Source organism: Puma concolor, chromosome A1 (assembly GCF_028749965.1).
Source record: "Puma concolor isolate L17-30 chromosome A1, mPumCon1.1.hap2, whole genome shotgun sequence".
NCBI lineage: Eukaryota > Metazoa > Chordata > Mammalia > Carnivora > Felidae > Puma > Puma concolor.
The window spans coordinates 146,899,013-146,920,356 of NC_141667.1; the positions used below are offsets into that span (position 1 = coordinate 146,899,013).

Consider the following 21,344-nt stretch of genomic DNA (forward strand, 5'->3'; position numbering starts at 1 on the left):
CCGACAGAGCCACCCAGGGGCCCCAAGTGTTATTTTTATTCCGATTTACATGTTTGTGAAACATTGAGTGTCTAATGATTTTTTAAGACAATGTCACACACCTCTAACAATGGACTGATATCTCAAGGAAGCTAAAAGAAGAAACGCATACTCTTTCATCCTTCCATTTAGGCTGGAATGCTGCAATTCTAGCATTCCATTTAATATATACGTATATATACACATACACGTACATACGTTTTGTATAGAGAGAGTGAGAGCTACAGATACATCTATATAGATACACACGTACACACACACAGAAAGACAGAGAGATCCCTCTGGAGACACTATTCAGTGTGGAGCTAAATGGTAATGCACTTTGTTGGATTGTGTCAACAGCATCCCAGATAGTGTATTTGCTGGAGTGCTCGTGCTGAAGTTAAGGAATGGCTTATTAAATTATAATGACAAGGCTGTTTTTAGTCATAGAATAGGATAGTCATTCAAATGTCAGATGTCTGAGAAAAAAATGAGACCCATCAGCTGGGAACACACTTTAAATAATCGTGACCGCATTTGTTTTGCTTGCTAGTTTCCTAGTTACGCACAGGACACAACAGAATCACAGACACACCAAGAAGACGTCGTAGATGACCCTGATTATCAAACAGCTGAAAAAATAGTTTGGCTCTGGTGGTTGAGACACGGATCTCTTCAGAAAATAAGTCAAAGCCCTTTGGAGTTTTTTTTGTTTGGTTGGTTGGATTTTCTGACTGCGTTGGATTCATTCAGTATATCTTCTCTGTAGCATACAATTACAGTGTTAAAGGATTTAGTATTAATTGTAAATATGTTCACGTGTCTTAGGTAACTACTGAATACTGCCTTTTCTGGAAATGTAAAATTGCGTGTGGCTTTATGTATTCACTCAGTTAGATTCAGCAAACTAGGTCAAAGGCAGTGATGAGCAGAACACAGAATAACAAAGGGAACTAATCAGTAAAATATTAGAGACTAAAGATTAATGTATTACTTAAGTGCACGAGTCTATTATTCGCTGTGTGACCTTGAGGTGGTTACTTACCTCTTTTGAAGCCTCCGTTCTACACTTAATGAGAATTAATAATACCTATCTTACAAGGATTTTATGAGGGGTGAAAAAAAGGACTTAACATGCTAAGTGGATCACCTGGCCCATAACAATTTCTTAATAAATGTAGTAGCTTGTATTAGTATCTGGTGGAATAGATGAGAAGATAAATACTAGATTTACTTGGATTTCACCTTTGACGTGCACACTGAGCTTATTGTATCCTTGATCAAAAAATGTGAAATTTTTATTTTCTGAAATTGAGATTATAAAACTGAAGAGGGCAGCTGGTATTGGAAACTAGTAAGTTGTTATACTTCCCTGAAAGGTGAACTTGGAGGTAGTAACAGGAAAGAGCTCAGCATCAGAAAAACTTCATTCTTAATTTTGGATCAGGCAGAGCAAGCTTGGGAGACCGACTACATTAAAATTTTGCAACACCTTTAAAAATAAGCCCCATGACAGCAGGTGCTGGCATGAGAAATGTGCTGAACTTTTTAAACGCTTTACTTTGAAGGGTCTCAATTGTATTGTCTTTCAGAGGTAGAGAACTGATTTCTAATTCTGCCTCTTTGGAGAAATTGGCCGCATTTTCCGTATTATGAGCAGGCCCCTAATGCCCAAAGGGAATTGTGTTCTGTCTTTTATTGCCTGTGGGAGGGGTGTTGCTAAGAAACAGAATTCCTGATACATTCTCAGGAAAGCAGCCTGTCATTTTAGTGATGCACCGAGAATAAAATGCAGCACAGGCAATGTGTTTGAAAAATCTAAAGCTGTTACTATCCAAATAAGACCATATCTCTGGCTGATTAGCCATAACTCATCCGATTATGTGAGGCTAAGAAAACACACCTCAAAAGCCTATATATTGATGCTGGAAAAGCATATATGGCATGTGGAATCTTTTTATTTATTTATTTATTTATTTATTTATTTATTTATTTAGAGTGAGAGAGGGAGACAGAATCCCAAGCAGGCTCCGCAGTGTCAGCCCGGAGCTGCATGCGGGGCTCGAACTCACAAACCATGAGATCGTGACCTGAGCGGAAACCAAGAGTTGTACGCTTAACCGACTGACACACCCAGGCGCCCCCGCATACGCAATCCTTTCCTGACTGCCTGAAGGACAAGGGGAAAAGAGCCACAGAGTTTGCAGGATGGGAAGAAACTAACATGCACTGAACTCTTCAGTGCCTGGAGGGAGCCCTAGCTTGCCTGCCCACTCCCCAAGCAGAACCTGTGAGGTAGGCAGCCTTATCTCTCCTGTACAGACAGATAAGGCAATCAGTTCATCGGAAACTGGACCCAAGTCCCCAGGCTGTGAAGCGGCCGCACTCTTAACTTCAAACCTACCTTTTCTGACTCAGAATGCAGACTTCCCGCCTTTGCACTTAGGACCGATCGCCACCCCAGGCTGTCTTTAGAGGTTAGTAGGCTCAGCATTAGGCCACAGCAGCTGAGAGTGGGGAGATTCTGTAAAGTCAAGACACAGGCCCGGATTTTTCAGACGGCCTTGAGCTCTGATTACTAACTCTGCTAAAGAACAGGGGCGTCCTATCACGTCCTCCAGTGACCACGCGTTCCTGCCAAAGACCTTTAAAGTACAGACAGGAGGGAGTCACTGCCAGTCTTTCAGTGACCGGGCGGTGTGGTGCGATGGAGGAGCCCACGTGAAACGATCGAGGCTCCAGGGTCCCTTCCAACTGCGCTTCTGTTACTGTACCACATTGTCACACATCCCTTCTGCAGGAATCTCCCCTGTTAGGAGAACTGGGTTCATAACTAGCTCATGGGAGGGGCGCCCTGGGGGGAAAGGTCGGTTGAGCCACCGACTTCGGCTCAGGTCATGATCTCATGGTTCGTGGGTTCAAGCCCCACGTTGGGCTCTGTGCTGACAGCTCGGAGCCTGGAGCCTGCAGCCTGCTTCGGGTTCTGTCTCTCAATCTCTCTCTCTCTCTCTGCCCCTCCCTCACTCACGCTCTGTCTCTCATAAAAAAATAAACATTAAAAAAAAAAATAGCTCATGGGGAGACAACAACAATATTGTATTCCCGAGAATTCATTCCTCCAACAAGTCTTGATGGAGAGCTTACCGTGTGATGGGTGAGGAGTTAGAGGAGGGGCAGCAGGGGCACACAAATTTCCCATTGTCACGGCTCTTACCTTCCAGTGGAAGACTGACCTCCATAAAATAATTTCAGATAGGAATACATGTCCTGAAGGAGAAACATACAAGCAATGTGGAGGGGTGGAGAAGGAGTAGGAATGGGACCGTGGTGGCAGTTTAGGGTGGGCGATCGATCCCTACAGCTGCTCCGAGGATCTGCCATCTGCACTGAGACAGGAGAGGGAGAGAGAGAGGAGAGAAGGGGTGGCTGTGAGTGGGGGCTGAAGAACTTGAGGAGGCTCTTACTGTAGTCCAGCTGAGAGACAGTGGTGGCTGCCCCCAGGGCTCGGGTAACAGAGACAGAAGTAGAGGGGTGCAGACTCGAGTTCAGAGGCGGTTCCTGAAGGATGGCTGATGGGTCGGATGATGCGTGGGAGGGCGGAACGACTCGGGGACTCTAAACATAGTGCTTGGCAACTTGTCGCTTCCTCAGCAGTTACGAAACAAAACCCACCCTGGCTGATGGCCCCTTGTCATTTCTGCCACACAGTACGAAACACAGCAGCCTCAGTGACTGACAGTCCCCGGTGCACTTGTGAGGGAAGGATGGGATTTGAAAAACTGAAGCTTTACAATGTTTTCTTTTAGATTACCATGGTAATTTTGTCTCACAAAGGGAAGAGCAAATATTCCCTTAGCTGTCAGAATCTTTAAAAGGAAAGAAAGAAAAAAAAATGCAAAGGCAGAAATAGATGAACTCTGCAAATGGCAGTGGTTCAGACAGAAAATAAAAACCAAACCCACAATGCAAAAGCCAACTTAAAAAATGTTAGCCTATTGAGAGACTCAGGGGAGGAAACAGTTAAGACAGTCTATCCATCCGTGTTTGGAGTACCTGTTTCTCCCTAAAATAACGATAGTGCAGCAGGGGTTGGCGAGTAACAATATGCAGCCTATGTGTCCCTAAGGAGTGTGAACGTTCAGTGGCACACAGAATATTCCCTCCTGTGAGAATTCAAGACAACCCCTGTGCAGAGTCAGCGTTCTGATGGCTAAGTCAATGCAGAGTGCAAGAAGCTTTTTTTTTTTTTTTTAATGTTTATTTAATTTTGAGAGACACAGAGAGAGACAGCACGGGCGGGGGGAGGGACAGAGAGAGAGGGAGGCATAGAATCCGAAGCAGCCTCCAGGCTCTGAGCTGTCAGCACAGAGCCCGACGCTGGGCTCGAACTCATGAACTGTGAGATTGTGACCTGAGCTGAAGTCAGAGGCTGAACCGACTGAGCCACCCAGGCGCCCCAAGAGGCTTTTCTTAATGTATTAAATTAGTCACTGTCATCAAATTAACTCTTCAAAGTAAGTTGAAAACACCTTCCATCAGTATCCACCCGGTGCCACCCCCACCCCCCAACAACATCCGTTCTTGTCTTCTGGTAGCAGCTTCGTGATTCTTTTGGGTAGACTCACCCCTCTTCCACAGGGTTTCGCCCTTAGTGGGACTGCTCTGCGAACATTCAGTAAAGTAGGGCAATCAGATGCTGTCTCTGTGGATTGAGTAGAGAGAAAAAAATGACTGGAACCCGTTAAACTCAGTGGCATCGTGAAGAGACTCCCTCTTGATTTCAACTACTTAGATCCCCAGAGTAGCCTAATTCCTGTCCCTGGTGAGACCTGGTACGTCAGCTGTTTCTTTGTGAGTATCAGCTACCATATCCTCTCAAGAAATCCCTTTTCTTGCTGAGTTGGCTGGTGTTAGTTTCTATGGCTTATGATGGAGGAACCCTAGCTGAGACACAGTTAAATTGTATCGTTTTAGTAACAAACCCTGGCTTTAGTAAAACTCCCGCTTGCCTATTCAGCAAAAGAAAACCTGAGAAATGGGGTGCCTGGGTGGCTCAGTCTGTTATGCATCTGAATTCAGCGCAGGTCATGATTTCGCAGTCTGTGGGTTTGAGCCCCGCATCGGGCTCTGTGCTGACAGCTCAGAGACTGGAGACTGCCTTGGATTCTGTGTATTTCTCCCTTAGCCCCTTCCCCACTTGCGCTTTGTCTCTCTGTCTCAAAAATAAACATTAAAAATAAAATAAATGTGCCAAGGGACTCTGAAAATTAACCATCCACTTAAAAAAAAAAAAAAAAAAAGGACATTAGATGGGAAATCGGTTCCCATGACTTTCTCAGGCAGATGCTTGATGTGACACAGATACTCATTCAAGGTCACACTGCTCCTTTCTGTACACATTTTACACATTTTCTTTGCATATGCTTGAAAATAACACCTACACATCTTGTGCACTTTTTTGAAGGCCCATATTCAGTTCACGCTGCTCTTTCTGTCTTCCAAAGTGTTCACGGTTCACTGAAATTGTGCCGCCCTTTGACCTGTGATTTGCCGTCAGGAGAAATGATGGAAGTCCAGATCAAACACAAGGCACCCATCCAGCCAAGGGGGCCAGGCTGACAGAGTCCCTGAGCAGGGTCTGGCCTCACGTTTGACACACGGAGTTTGATTGGGGTGCGTTTGGGAGGGTAGGAAAAGAAGGAGAGGGTGTCCTGTTTTCTTCTTTTTCCTATCTTTTTTTTTTTTTTTTTTTAGCACCTCCAATATGGTACTTGCACAGTAAGTCTCTTGCCTCCTTGGTTGAAATCAGAACCTACAATTTAAGCAAGATATTCACAGAGATGCAGAAGGCTAAGAAAGCCATGGAAGAGAGAGAGGCAAGTGAATTTGTAAGTGACGTGAAAGACAGGACAAGTAGGAAGATCGTCAAGTTGTGTAACCAAATTCACGTAAAAGAAATATTGAGGGTGAAGGGAGGGCAGTGTGCGCTTCAATCCGTGACGGGTAAGGTCCCAGTGAGTGTGAGCAAGGCTCCCTGTGAAATAATTAAGGTGTGGAACACCAGTGTGGAGTCGTGATCGACATAGGGTCTTCCTTTTTTTGCTGTTTTTTTTTTTTTTTTGAGAGTTTATTTATTTATTTTGAGAGAGAGAGATAAGGGGAGGGGCAGAGAGGGGGAGGTGGGGGAATCCCGAGAATCCCAAGCAGGCTCCACAGTGTCGGCACAGAGCCCCACGTGGGGCTCGAACCCACGAACCTCGAGATCATGACCTGAGCCGAAGTCCCACGCTCAACCCACAGAGCCACCCAGGCGCCTTGAGCCCACTTTTTAGCTAGAAGCATAGAACCCTGGAAGGGAATCTTAGAGGCTGGTCAGACTGCTCTCCATCCAGCATTGATTTTTCAGTCTCTGCTTAACTCCTTCCAGTGCTGGGGAGGGGGGGGGCTTATTGTGAGAAATAAGCCCACTGTCCCCAGTCGAAGGAGGAACGCGGACACCCAGAGCACAGTGAAGCGAGGCTTTAATCAACCTTTTTACAAGATCAGGTGTCTGGACAGGCAGACTCAGGGGCAGTCACAGCAGACCATGTATCTCCTACCATGAAGTCCCTCCCCTGCTTCTTCATTGGCTGAATTCTACCACGTTGCAGCCTTACCTGGAGGTCCTATGCCCACGGAAGGGGGAACAAACAAACATTCCCAGAGGTGACGCAGAAACTTTCAGTCCCTCCTCCCTTTATTCTCTGGCGCATGCTCATTGCAAAGCCCGTGAAAATAAGCCCTGGAAACGGAGAGGGGAAAGAAGAAGAACCAGGAAGTGAAGTGTCTAAAGGTTTAGGACTCCACTTGGGGGGGGGGGGGGGGGGGATGGTTTGTTCACATTTCCAGTAGGTTATAAACCAAAAAGTCATCCTTATATTGAACAAAAGTCTTCCCCAGGATGCTTGACTATCTCTCAGCTCCCACCTTTGTGTAGTAAGAATGCTAACGCGGGCCACACCACCCTCTGCACAGACTGTGTCGGTTCTGGAGCAGGGTTTGCGGGGAGCTCTGTCAGTCCCAGAATACAAGGCTTTTTCTCCCCAGGACACAGAAATGCCACCCAAGTAGCTGGATCAGGAGGGATTCTCTGCAACCACTTATCTCTGACCCTACAAGCTGGCTTCCGTCAAAGCCTGAGGGCTATCACCCTGTCTGTGTATGTCTGAAGCCAACAGTAAACATGCTTCCTCTTTTTTTTTTTTTTTTGTTTTGTTTTGTTTTTGTTTTGTTTTTTCGGTCAGCCTACATTTAGGTCAGTAGATATAAACTCCACTTAATATTAAGTCAGTAATTTCATGGGATTAAGCTGCAACCCAGCCAAGAGATAAACGGAACTATTTCCTTGTAAATGAATCTCCTGAATGTAAACCACATCCCAGAGGCTGCCAACAAGTGTTCCCAGTGTTGGTGGAGAGGCAGGTCTCAGAACGCAGTGTAGACGCCACTCTGCTAAGAATCTTTGATTGGAAATTGACCACAAGTCTAGGAGAGAATGTTCCCATTCATCAAAAGAAAGAGGATTTTTGTGTGGCTAGTCCTAACCTCTAAAGGGTGCCATGCTTAATAGAAATAGTTCTTGGGGTGCCTGGGTGGCTCAGTCGGTTAAGCCTCCGACTTTGGCTCAGGTCATGATCTCAAGGTTTGTGGGTTCGAGCCCTGCGTCGGTCTCTGTGCTAACAGCTCAGAGCCTCGAGCCTGCTTCGGATTCTGTGTCTCCCTCTCTCTCTGCCCCTACCTGGCTCACGCACTGTCTCTCTCTGTCTCTAAAAAATAGGTACAAACATTAAAAAATTAGAAAGAAAAAGCAGGTTTTTTGGGGGGGGACTGGCTCTGATATTCAGAACATGGCTAGGCACCCCCCTAACTTTTTAGCCTGCTGTTTACAAATACTAGGACATAACGCTATAGACTGAATGTTTGTATCCCTCTAAAATTCCCATGTTGAAACCTAATCCCCACTGTGATGATATTGGGAGGTGGGGACTTTGGAAAGTGGATAGGTCTTGAGGGCGGAGCCTCAGGAATGGGATTATTGTCTTTGTAAAAAAACCTCAGAGAGTTTGCTCATCCCTTCTGCCAAGTGAGGACACTGGGAGAAGACGGCCATCAGTCTATCAACCAGGAAGCGGGCTCTCACCAGATGCTGAATGTGCTGATGCCTTGACCTTGGACTTGCAGCCTCCAGAAATGTGAGGAATGAATTTCTGCTGTTTATAAGCCACCCAGCCTGGTGGTGTTTCGTGATCGCAGCCCAAATGGACTGGTAACACATAACGTCGTTCATCCTGATTTGTTTCATTAGAAAATTCAGTGGTTGTGACTTTTTTGATGTGTTTTAATCCTAAGGAGGACTTTGTTACACAAATATGCACGAGTGATATTTTTGGTCCCTGGGTTATATATTAAGAAATTGAGGACACCACTGAACTGAGATTATCAGCAAACTTTAACCACTCGGTGGGTACATCTTTGTTTTTCTTCCCTCTGATGCAATGTGCTTCCTTCACCTCTTCCTCAACCGCTCACCCCCTCTCACAATAACAAATTTCATGCATCCAAGAATCACATGTGCTGGGCACTTGGGTGGCTCAGTCAGTTAAGACTTGGCTTCAGCTCAGGTCATTATCTAAGGGTTGTGAGATTGAGCCCCGAGTTGGGCTCCTTGTGGGGTGGGGAGTCTGCTTAAGATTCTCTCTCTCTCCCCCCATCTCTCTCTCTCTGCCCCTCCCTCCCACACACTCTCTCCCTCTCTCTCTCTTAAAAAAAAAATCATGTGTGTACATTAGCATTCACATTTCTTTCCTCACAAAATGAGTAGTTTCTCTCAACATACATACCTCTAACAACACTTTATGCCTTTTGTAGTATTTGTAATGACGTCATTTGTTACTAAATGTTGTTCATTCAGTTGTGCACTTCTTGAGGAAAGGATCATATCTCAGGCATCTTTTTGGACTCCTGTGTCTTAGATACCATCTTGTGCCTAATGAACTGTAAATATTTACTGAAGGGGTGAACATTTTAAATGCATTAAAAAGAAATATCTATATACTGATATACCATTTGAGAGTAAGTGGTTCTGTCTTTAAACAGGATTAAATACATAGTGTATGCATGATTTTGAAGATTTGGAAAGAATGAGCATCATTACTATTGCACTATCCAGAAGTAACAACTACTGACATTTTGGTGTGTTTACTTGGGTCTCTGATTCCTGGAACTATCCCATCAAACAACTTTTATTTAAGTCTAACTTTCTTTATGCTGTTTCCAGCTCTTATCTCACACTAATGATCTTTTAATAGACAAAAAGAAGCGAATGCAATTTTTTTTTAGGGTTTTTTTTTTCATGTTTATTTATTTATTTTGAGAGACAGTGAAAGCAAGGGAGGGGCAGAGAAAGAAGGAGACAAAGAATCCCAAGCAGGCTCTGTGCTGTCAACGCAGAGCCTGACATGGGGCTCGATCCCACAAACCATGAGATCATGACCTGAGCCAAAAATCCAGAGTCGGACGCTTAACCAATGGAGCCACCCAGGCACCCCTGATGTGATTCTTTATTTTGTTTAAATAGAATCCTCTCTCTATTCAGGGTCAGTTGCTTCATTGACATTAGTGCTTGGGTCTGATAGCTGCATGCAGTAGCCACTGTGCTTTGCTTAGAAGAAGTAACCTCCAGCCCCATCCTCCTCGACTCCAGGGTTTAAATATGTCTGCACATTCAGGGCACCTCGGTGGCTCAGTTGGTTAAGCGACTGACTTTGGCTCAGGTCATGATCTTATGGTTTGTGGGTTCGAGCCCCATGTTGGGCTCTGTGCTGATGGCTCAGAGCTTGGAGCCTGCTTTGGATTCTGTGCCTCCCTCTCTCTTTGCCCCTCCCCCACTTGTGTTCTGTCTCTCTCTCTCTTTCTCTCTCAAAAATAAACATTAAAAAAAATTTAAATAAGTCTGCACATGCAAAAAATGACTAAAACAATTATTTGAATTGTGTAAAGGTCTTTGTTTCTTACCTTTTGCCTTAGTGGTCAGGCAAAGTTGTTTTGAGATCTGAGTTATCTGGATAATTACAGCCCAGTCCTTCAATTTTCTATTTTCACCAACAGGCTGAAGATGTTTCAGGGTGGTGTCAGCCCCCTAGGTAACCTTTTGGGATGCTGCTTTTCTTCCAAAAACTGTAGTTATGCCAAGACAGTTACACAGGGTGGGGTCGCTTTCTCCTGGTGCTTAGTTCTCTGTCCCTCCCTGGATTCTGTCCACTTCTAAAGTCTCCTGCACACCTGAGATAGAAAGGGCTCTCTTGACTATAAATGAGGACCAGGCTGTAGAATGCGATGGATGTACGGGACAGTGCTGCTGTGGTCCTCAGTGGCTCGAGTTGCCTGGATAGGAAGAATGTCCAAAATATACCTTGACACTTCATGAATGGTGCTCACTTCTGTTGTTCCAAGGATATTGACAATATTAACAACTCAAAATGAATTTGTTATCACCATAGTTGATCTGAAGAAATATTTTTTTTAAGTTTATTTATTTTGAGAGAGAGAGGGCAGGAGGGGCAGAGAGAGAGGGAGAGAGAGAATCCCAAGCAGGCTCTGCACTATCAGTACAGGGCCCGACGTGGAGCTCGAACCCAGGAACTGTGAGATCATGACCTGAGCCGGAATCAAGAGTCGGATGCTTAACTGACTGAGCGACCCAGGCACCCCTGATCTGAAGAAATATTTTGATGATCAAAACACTAAGAAGGACAGATACTCAGAAAAAACAAACAAACAAAAAATGGTTTTTAAGTTGAAAACATTAAGCTTGATGAAAAACTTCTGAGTAACATCCTTATATTTTCCTTTAATTGCCCTTGGTAAAATGTGTTCTTAGAAAGCCACTGGGATGCTGTGGGTATGAAAGGGGTCAGCAGATTTCAGCCCATCACTGACCATTATTTATTTTTTTTCCTGGTTCTCAACTTCCTTTTATTTATTTATTTATTTATTTATTTATATTGTTGAAGTATAGTTGACTAATAGTTATATTAGTTTCAGGTGTACAAGATACGGATTTTACAATTTTATACATTACTCCATGTTCACCATGATAAGTAGTCACCACGCTACTTATAATATGTTATTACAATATTATTGGCTATATTCCCTCTGCTTGTACTCTTCGTCTCTGTGACTTACTTAGTTTATAACTGGAAGTGCGTTCCCCCTCACCCTTCATCTATTTCGAGCATCCCCTCACCCGCCTCCCCTCCAGCAACCACCAGTTTGTTCTCAGTATGTATGAGTCTGTTTGTTTTTGGATTCCACTTATAAGTGAAATCATATGACGTTTGTCTTTCTCTGTCTGACTTATTTCACTTAGCCTAATACCCTCTAGATCCAACCATGCTGTCGTAAATGACAGCATCTCATTCTTTTTTATGGCTGAATAATATTCCATTGTGTGTGTGTGTGTGTGTGTGTGTACATCCATATATATATATTCCACATCTTATATACTATATATTTATTTGTGTATATATATATATATATATATATATATCATATTTTCTTTATCTGTTCATTTATCAGTGGGCACTTAGGCTGCTTCCAAGCTTGCTTACTGTAAATAATGCTACAATAAACATAGGAATACAGATATCTTTTCAGATTGCTGTGCTGACCATTTTCGTTCACAAAGCTTTGTTGGAACAAGGCATGCCTGTTCATGTACATGTCTGTCTCTGGCTGCTTTCATGCTGCAAAAAGGCAAACTTGAGTCACCATGGCAGAGACCATGCGGCCCATGAAACCTAAAGTATTTACTGTCCGGTCCTCTAACATAAATTTGCCAACTCTGAATGACCTATGAGATAGAGTCCTTCTATCCGGAAGATTCTAAAGTCCTTGAGTACTCTCGCTAGGGATTCACTTATAGCTCCATTGCATGTACTTTCCAAAGTCATTAGGGCATTCATTCCTTCAGCAAACATTTACTGAATCTCCGTTATGTGCCAGTGTGTCTTCTAGGTGGTTGGGACACAGGAATGAATTAAAAAGACAAGTTTCCTAACATCGTAGAAAGCCTGTTGTAGTAAGAAGAGACAGGCAATGAACAAGGCAGCAAATAAGTGAACGACATCGTTTCCTGTAGTAATGAATGTTTCCATGAAAATAAAACGAAACAAAACAAAACATGATCTGTGACGAAGCCTGACCTAAGCTGGGAGGGTGTCTCTGTACTCATTTAGGATGGGTGCTCGGGCGTAATTATCAGCTCAGCATTTCTCTTTATACTGAATGGCTTTGACCACACAGGGACTAGTTGGAAATCACGCGTAACTACTAACACCTGGGCTACTGTGTCATGGTGAGTTGGGCAGGAAAAGAAGATGCAGAGACACTAACCCTAAGAACGTAGTCACAGGTTGCCAATCTGTCCTCAGTCTAGGGGAAATAGATGATATAACGGAACACCACACAAGTACATCCTAGCTTTCGGTTTTAGACTTTTTTCTACATCAGAACATAAACACAGGTTAAACACATGGGGCACCTGGGTGGCTCAGTTGGCTAAGCGTCTGACCTGTGATTCCAGCTCAGGTCATGGTCCCAGGGTTGTGGGATTGAGCCCCGAGTCGTGCTCTGCACTGAGTGCGGAGCCTGCTTAAGGTTCTTTCTCTTTCCCCCTGTGCCCCTCCCCTGCTTGCACTCTCTGTCTCTCTTAAAAAAAAAAAAAAGTCTTGCCCTGCATAGAACATTGTGATACAGTTTTTGAGTTGCAGTTGGAAAGGACTCGTACTGTTGTGTATTTTTATGCTTTATACCTTTTTGTAAAACAGTGCTGGGGAAGGTGACGATGTACTCTAGGTTGGAAGATTCTTAAACAGGAAACTGAAGGCAATACTGAATCGACAGAGAGGAATATTATAGAAACCTTGTTTTCTCAAGAGGACAATGGGAGTGTAGGCTGCTGGAAGCAATTTTATTTCTTTTTCTTTGAGTTCTCATTATTAAATAATAAAGCATGATCTTCTCTGCTTTAGCAAATCAGTGTCATCAAATAAGCCAGCATAATTAGACTCACGGATTCCAGCCTGAATTTCTGGTCAGCAAAAATGTTAAAGCAAATCAAAACCAAAATACTCTCAGTTCGCTTTTCTGAACTGTAACACTAATATAATTTTTTTTTCTTTTCAGGAAGGAGAATGTTCTTGTTTATGGTTTCCTTTGATCAATTACCTCAGATCATTCCCAATGCTAAAAAAAAATAGTCTTGACTGGAATCCTGCTTCAGCATTTGGGACTGATGCTGAAAGTAGTCTAGAAACATCGGATCTTTCGCGTGTTTTGCGACGGTAAGCTCCATGTTGTAAAAATGGCAGAGTTCTTACAGTCCCTGGTTGAGCATAGCAAATTCCTGGTCCGTGGGAGCGTGTTTGTATTGCAATGATCCTAATTTACCCATAAATAAATTATTCTCCTCTGAAGCCCATAATAAATACAGTTTTAATTGCATGCCAACTGTCAGACCCTAAAATTAGACAGCTTTAGTCCTCCTTTGCCAATGGGAGGGGCTGTTCTGGAATATTTGAGCCGAGATCTGCTGAGGCTCCAGAAGCACTTTGGGAGAGAGAGGAAAGAGGCAGAGATATTTCTGATGAGTGTCTGAACAGATTTCAGTTGTAGAAGCCTTATTTCTGGGTCAGACAGAAGTCACATTCACATGTTTGCAACCAACTGGAGGCGAGTGCCCGGACCCATGCCTTTTATCATCTCTCTTCTTTGGAATCTCCGGGGTCCATTTTCATAGACGGAGCCAAAGGGGGTGAGTCACAGACTGCCCTCCTGCTTGTTCCAGTCTTCTAGAATTAGCAGAGACAGCACTCACTTAGAAAAGATGTTTGTGCCCTTGTGACGAAGAGCCTTCAAATAGAGTCACTGTCTAAAAAAAAAAAAAAAAAGTAGGGCAATCTTATAAATTAGCTTGAGCACCAGGGAATAGAGGCCAAGTGTGAAATTGGGTCGGCCCCAATAGAAGTGAGGTTAGGAGCCATCAGCACTGCCTGGCACCCCCTCCCTCCGTGCCCAGCTTCCCAAAGGAGCCACTTGCTGGAGCTCAGTGGCGTTGGGCAAGTACCTAACCTCCTGACACCTGTTTCCTCATATGAAAAATAGGAAGAGGAAAGTACCTGTCGGCAATAAGCACTTGTGAGATTAAATCAGATGACGTTTGTGAAGTGCCCACATACAGGAGTGTCAGTAAAGAAAGTTGCTACCTCCCTCCCCTTTTCTTTTGGGAGCTGTAGTCTTGAGTGAGTTATTTTCTGGCTGGCTTTACCTTTGTTCCCCACTTTTCTCTATACTCGCATTTTCCTTCTGTGAAATGAAGAAGGGTAGACGCACCAGGTAAGATGCCTTTGAGACAAGGGGGCTATGTGCTAACACTGGACCTCAGAATCCCACAGTTCTTGTCCACTGTGCCAACGGATAGACATCATGGTTTGCAGGGGCCCCTGGGTGGCTTGTTTGGTTGGGCATCTGACTCCGGCTCACAATCCCGCGGTTCGTGAGTTTGAGTCCCACATAGGGGCTCACTGCTGTCAGCACAGAGCCACTTTACATCCTCTGTCCTCCTCCTCTCTCTCTGCCACTCCCCTGCCTGCTCGCACGCTCTCTCTCTCTCTCTCTCTCTCTCTCTCAAAAATAAATAGACATTAAAAAAAAAAAAATCATTGTTTCCAATATGGGATCCTGGGGAAGCTTCAGGACCAAGTTGTGACTAAGAAAATCAGGGTGGTCATGTCTGTGACTGTGGTGGCGTTCTAAAAACATTCTTTACCCCCTTGACTTATGACTTATTCTGGAGCAAAGCACCAAATGCCCTTTTATTCCTCAATTTCCATTTTTAACAGATGAGGGCACATCTTTTAAAACAATGTTTTAAGTGGTGTTAGAGGACCCTTGTCAGATAACTGAGGTCATCTCTCTTGCCTTTCTCCTATTAGAAATATATTTGCTTAAATACATTTGGAATGTCAACCACATGCCTGAACCCTTCATTTTGCAATTATAAGGGAGTATTTAGTTAATAGAAAAATTATTGGAGTTCCTAGTCTCTTTTCCCTTTGGGAGGAACAGAGGCTTTAATTTCTCTTTCATGAGGGTCTTTTGTTCACCTCTGCGTTTCTCCCTCATTTCCTTACTCTTTAGCAGATCTGCAATTCCACGCTTCGGGGCATGTTCAAGAAATTTTTAAGAAGTCACCAAAAGCATTTGTGTGATTCTTTCTTCTTATGCCTCTTGGCTTCTTAGAATCTCCTTGGCTGGTGCTTCATTGTTTCTCCAAAGGTTAGAAAAGAATGCCAACCCTTGTGTTTGTACTATGAAGGAATACATAGAAAGGAAGAGAAAGAAAGGAAACAAATTCTCGAAGCAAATTCCAGGTCTCAGTCAACCGCATACATCAATCAGGCCATTCAGGATTTCCCAATGATTTCTTTTAAAAATATCCCATTTGGAGGCGCCTGGGTGGCTCAGTAAGTTAAGCATCTGACTTCAGCTCAGGTCGTGATCTCACAGTTTCTGGGTTCGAGCCCCTCACTGGGCTCTGTGCTGACAGCTCAGAGCCTGGAGCCTGCTTCGGATTCTGTGTCTCCCTCTCTCTCTCTTGCTCATGCTCTGTCTCTCAAAAATAAATCAGTGTTAAAAAATGTTTTTAAAAATATCCCATTTGCACACAGCTTTGCCCCTAAGAGGGTGGAGTGAAAGGCTTGTGTTCTCGAAAAAGGGGTCCAGGCATCTTTGTTTATCTCCCCAGCACCGCAAGTTCCTTTCCCATTGGTTTCACTATGAAATGCATTTCTCCATTTTGCCTTTTACAGTTATCCATAGAACTGTAGGAATATTCACATTCTTTGTATCACTGAATCACTCTTCAATTATTGAATTATTTGAATAATACGTGGACGTGTTTCATTCTTTTGTGGATCCACAAGGTAATATCATAAGCTAAGTACGTCCCCACTTTTGTTTGCTTTCATAACACTTTTCTTTCAGGAAGAAATGCACCAGAGAAATTGTTGGAAAGTGTCCCTCCTTCTCCAGCCCCATTTCCCCCCCTCCACATCCCCCCTCACCGCCCCCCACACCAGTCCCTGCCACCACTTTTATTAGATTATTTGTACACCCGTCTGAGACACTTTAAGCATAAACAAGTAGGAATGTACAGCTGACCCTTGAACGATATGGGTTTGAAGTTTGTGGGTCCACTTATACCCATTTGTTCCTTATCTTTCTTTTTTTTTTTTAATATAATTTATTATCAGGTTGGCTAACCTATAGTGTATACAGTGTGCTCTTGGTTTTGGGGTAGATTCCCATGATTCATCGCTTACATACAACACCTAGTGCTCATCCCAACAAGTGCCCTTCTCCGTGCCCATCACCCATTTACACATATTTGTTTCAATAAATACGGTGGAGTACAGTACTGTAAATATATCTTCTCCGACTTATGGTTTTCTTTTTTTTTCTTTTTCTTTTAAGTTTATTTATTTTGAGAGAGAGAGGGAAGAGCAAAGAGAGGAGAGGCAGAGAGATAGAGGGAGGGAGAGAGAGAGAATCCCAAGCAGGCTTCACGCTGTCAAGTGCAGAGCCTGACACAGGGCTCAAAGTCAAGAACAGTGAGATCATGACCTGAACCGAAGTCAAGAGTCGGATGGGTAACCGAATGAGCCAATCTGACTAATCACCTTTGCCCGAGGCACCCTGAGTGTCTTTTGTAGATTCCCTTTCTGCTTCTGTCTGGGGCCTTGGGAGGAAGCCCAGGGGCCCAGGTGGGGCCTCTTCTTGCCTGAAATAGGCTTGGGGCAGACAGGTGACTTGGGCGTGGCCTCTGGATGGTGTCACTTGGGCCTGGCCTTTCGAGAGAGGTGTGGCTGGGTTGGCAGTGGAGGTGCATGCCTGCAGTGTGGTGCCGGGCAGCCCTGATGAGTCTTGCTGAGTGGCAGACCTTTGCCGTAAGTGCAGTGTCCCCTAGACTTGGGCACAAAGGCCCCCTAGGTTTTGGAAGGCCCTATTTTGAGTCCTCTGGCTTCACCTCTGCCCACCCAGAGCCCATATCCTCCTTTCTAGACATACCCTGGGTCCCCTGCTCAAAGGGTCCCAAAGTGGTCAAGCCACTGGTGTGTGCACCCCCAGGCCCTAGGGGTGGCTGAGAGCATCTCTTGTGGAAGGAGAGTGGTGCATAGTAGGAACTTGGACTGGAGGGCTGGGCCTTCTCACCAGTGTGTATGAGGCCCCTTGTGGTGTGAACTGAGGCAGTATCACCCATCTGTACTGGAAAAATGATAGAATCTCGGACATTTAAACTATTGAGGCTGATGGGGCACGTGGGTGACTCAGTCAGTTAGCGTCTGACTTTGGCTCAGGTCATGATCTTTCACTTCATGAGTTCGAGTCTCATGTCAGGCTCGGGGCTGACAGCGTGGAGCCTGCTTGGGATTCTCTCTCTCCCTCTCTCTCTCTGCCCCTCCCCCGCTCCCCCTCTGTCTCTTTCTCTCTCTCTCTCAAAATAAATAAATACAACTTCAAAAAAATAGGGGTGCCTGAGTGGCTCAGTCAATTAAGCGTCTGACTCTTCATCTCAGCTCAGGTCATGATCTCACGGTTTGTGAGTTTGAGCCCTGCACTGGGCTCTTGTGCTGATGGCATGGAGCCTGCTTGGTATTCTGTCTCTCCTTCTCTCTGCTTCTCCCCCTCTTGTGCTCTCCCTCTCTCTCTCTCAAAGTAAATAAATAAACATTAAAAAAATACTAAGTAGTTTGCAGCTTTGTATTAAAAAAAAATTAAAAAAAAATTTTTTTACACTTATTTACTTTTGAGACACAGAGAGAGACAGAACACAAGTGGGGGAGGGACAGGGAGAAAGGGAGACACAAAATCTGAAGCAGGTTCCAGGCTCTGAGCTGTCAGCACAGAGCCTGACATGGGGCTCGAACTCATGAACCGTGAGATCATAACTGAGCCGACGTCGGATGCTTGACCGACTGAGCCACCCAGGCTCCCCATTAAAAAAAAAAAAAACTTTAAAAGAATAATAATAAAATATTAGAAGTTGTTAAAGAAAATTCACCTTTTGATGTTTTTTTTTTTCCAGTGGCATCTACTTCAAAGCTTTCGAAATCCACCATTGTTTCTAGGACTTCATTACTTGAATATTTATTTCCAAAGTGTTTATGTGTATAATGTTTTCTTAGCAGCAAGTCCTTACTCCCAAACTGGAGTCAGCTCTCTGAGGGCAGGAACTGGGTCTGAGGCATCTCTGTGGCCCCACACGGTGCACATGGTGGGACCGCAACAAAGACAGACACCCTTCATTTTATTGTGCTTTACTTTATCGAACTTCACAGACAGTGCGTTTTTTACAAATTAAAAGTCTGTGGCAACCCTCCGTCGAGCGAGCCTGTCGGCGTCATTTTCCCAACATTTGCTCGTTCCATGTCTGTGTCACATTTTGGTAATTCTTGCAATATTCCAAACATTTTCATTATGATTGTACTTGTTACAGTGATCTGTGATGAGTGATTACGACTCCCCGAAAGTTCAGATGATGTTTAGCATTTTTTCGCAGTGAAGTATTTTTTAATTAAGGCATGTACACTGTTTTGTTTTTTTTTTTTTTTTAGACACGATGCTAGTACATGCTTAATAGACCACAGAACAGTGCAAACATAACTTTAATATACACGGGTTTCTGACTTCAGCTCAGGTCATGATCTCGCGGTTCGTCAGTTCGAGCCCCGTATCCGGCTCTGTGCTGACATCTCAGAGCTTGGAGCCTGCTTCGGATTCTATGTCTCCTTCTCTCTGTGCATCTCCCCCCACTCACACTCTGTTTCTCTCTCTCTCAAAAATAAAGATTAAAAAAAATTTTTAATATGCATGGGGAAACCAAAAATTTGTTTGACTCACTTTATTGTAATGTTGGCTTTATTGTCTGGTCTGGAACTAAACCTGAAATATCTCTGATGTGTACCTGTATTTACTGAAATCACACGTTCTATTTAGCATTTAGAATAAGCACTACTGTGTGCTTAGTGAGCATTTTTCAGATGCTAATTCAGTGCCGGTACCCGAGGGCTGTGGAAAATAGATTAAATACAAAATAACTAAAAATAATACATCTGTATTTATCACTGTCCTATAATGAGAAGTTTGAGGCACATTTAAAAGGTTATTAGTAAGGGTGCATAAAGGTTTGGGTAGAAGGGAAAATAGAGAGATTTCGGGGATGCTAAGTAGTGACCATCGTCTAGGAAAACGTCCCAGGCAAGAAGCCAAAGAAAGCCATGGGTGATCAGAAAAAAGACAAAAATTGCAGTGGGGCGCCTGGGTGGCTCAGTCACTTGAGCGTCCAACTTTGGCTCAGGTCCTGATCTTGTGGTTTGTGGGATCCAGCCCCATGTCAGGCCAGTGCTGAGCATGGGGACTGCTTAAGAGTCTCTTTCTCCCTCTACCCCTCTCCCCTGCTCATGCTCTCTCTCTCTACAAATGAAAATAAATAAATAAATAGGACAGAAGCTCTCTTTCTTTGGTGTACTTGGGTGAAAGCCAGGATTCTTTGTAAATTCAACATGGGAGCGCACTGAAAAGTGAAGCCAACCCAGAGGAAATTAGATGAATGCTTAGCAAGAGAGAGAGAGCGACCGATCCCTGGCATCGATCGTTTGATCTGAATTCTGTATCCAGGCAGAACCAGCCTTGATGTTTGAGATAACAAATTCCCCTTGGCTCAAGCCCTCGGGTCTTGAGCTTTTTCTCATTTGGAACTCAAAGAGTGCCAACAGACATCCACCCAACACGTGGACTTTCCTAATGCTGTGTTTGTTAAACCTGTGCTTTAAGACCACACCTTCTAGAACAAAGTACTTTTCATCCCCAAACGCCAACAACAAATGCTATCTTGTTCTTCCTTATCTTTTTCCCTTTCCCCTGTAGAGTGTAGGAAAGTAATCAAGGGCCCAACATATGGTCTCCAAAGTCTTGCCTTTGGACTTGTCCTCTGAACAGCATTTTCGTGCTCAGAAGGAACTGAGCCTGGTTCTCCAGAGCCTTGTAAAAACAGAACTTTAGAGAACAAACCGAGGGTTACCAGAGGGCAGGTGACTAAGGGATGGGTTAAATAATAGGTGATGGGGATTAAGATGCATAGTTTGTCATGATGAGCACTGGGTGATGGATGGAAGTGTTGAGTCACTACATTGTACACCTGAAACTAATATTACACTGCATGTTAACTATACTGGCATTTAAATAGACACTTTAAAAAATACACGTCTAATAATAATAATAACCACAGACTTTGGGTCCAGTGTGATGTTCGTGTTGAAGGGCCTTTATTCTCGGGGAAACTCGGTCTAGGTCTTCCTCGGGATTGCTAGCGTCCCAGATCCCCCCGAACAGACCAAAATTTGGGCACATGATGAGCTTGGAGGTTGTTGGAGGCACAGCAACAAGAAAGCATTTTCAGAGAAAGGACAAGCTATGGAGGGTTTCAATACTACAGCTGTGGCATGGATTTTTGAACAGGCTTCTATACTCTGGAAGCATGGGGGGATTTTAGCGCTGTCAGTAAAGCAGGAAAGCTGGAGAGGCAGAGAGGCGAGGCAGGCAGGATATTGTAGATAATGAAGCAATTTTCAACCGGAAAGTGTAGCAACTTCGAAAAACCAGAACTGATACTTCCTTGTCTGCTCTTACTGTGTGAGCACTTTTTGTGTGTGTGTGTAACACAGTTTAAAAATCCAGTCCTCAGATTGTTCTGGGGGCGGGGGTGGGGGGTGGGGGGTGGTTACTAAACCGGAGGAAATTACTGTGCACTGATATCCAGCAGTCCCTCTGTGTTGGACCCTGGAGCATACTCGTGGCTGGGGGGCACTGGCTGTGGGTGGTCTCCTCTGGGAGGAGGGAAGGAGGTGCGATGGTCTTCTGCTGGGAACGTGGCAGAGTGACTCAGAGTGTGGACGTTTCCTCCCTTTGCTTCGTGCAGATGCCCAGACCTCAAAAGGAGAAGAAAAGGGGCCGACACCGGTAGCTGAGTTTCTAAGTGAGGCAGCCTGAGGTCAGAGTGGCATTGGCTGGGGATGCGGGAAGCAGAGAGCAGCGGTATTTTCCTTAACCAAATGCCTTAGTGGACAAAAACCAGCCAGCTGATCAGTTGTTTTGACATCTTTTAAGCTCCCCCTCAGCTTTCAATTTGCCTAGCTGGTGTATAAATATAGGGCTTTGTTCTCTGG

The 21,344-nt window shown here is 44.3% G+C and overlaps 1 long non-coding RNA gene across 1 annotated transcript in view; it reads left to right on the forward strand.

The window, feature by feature from the left end:
• Nucleotides 1-13,247: 13,247 nt before the first annotated feature.
• Nucleotides 13,248-21,344, forward strand: part of LOC147584539 (uncharacterized) — a 42,067-nt gene continuing 33,970 nt past the window's right edge. The window contains exon 1 of the long non-coding RNA XR_015250752.1: nt 13,248-13,403. This is a non-coding gene — a long non-coding RNA (uncharacterized LOC147584539). The remainder of the gene's footprint in view (nt 13,404-21,344) is intronic.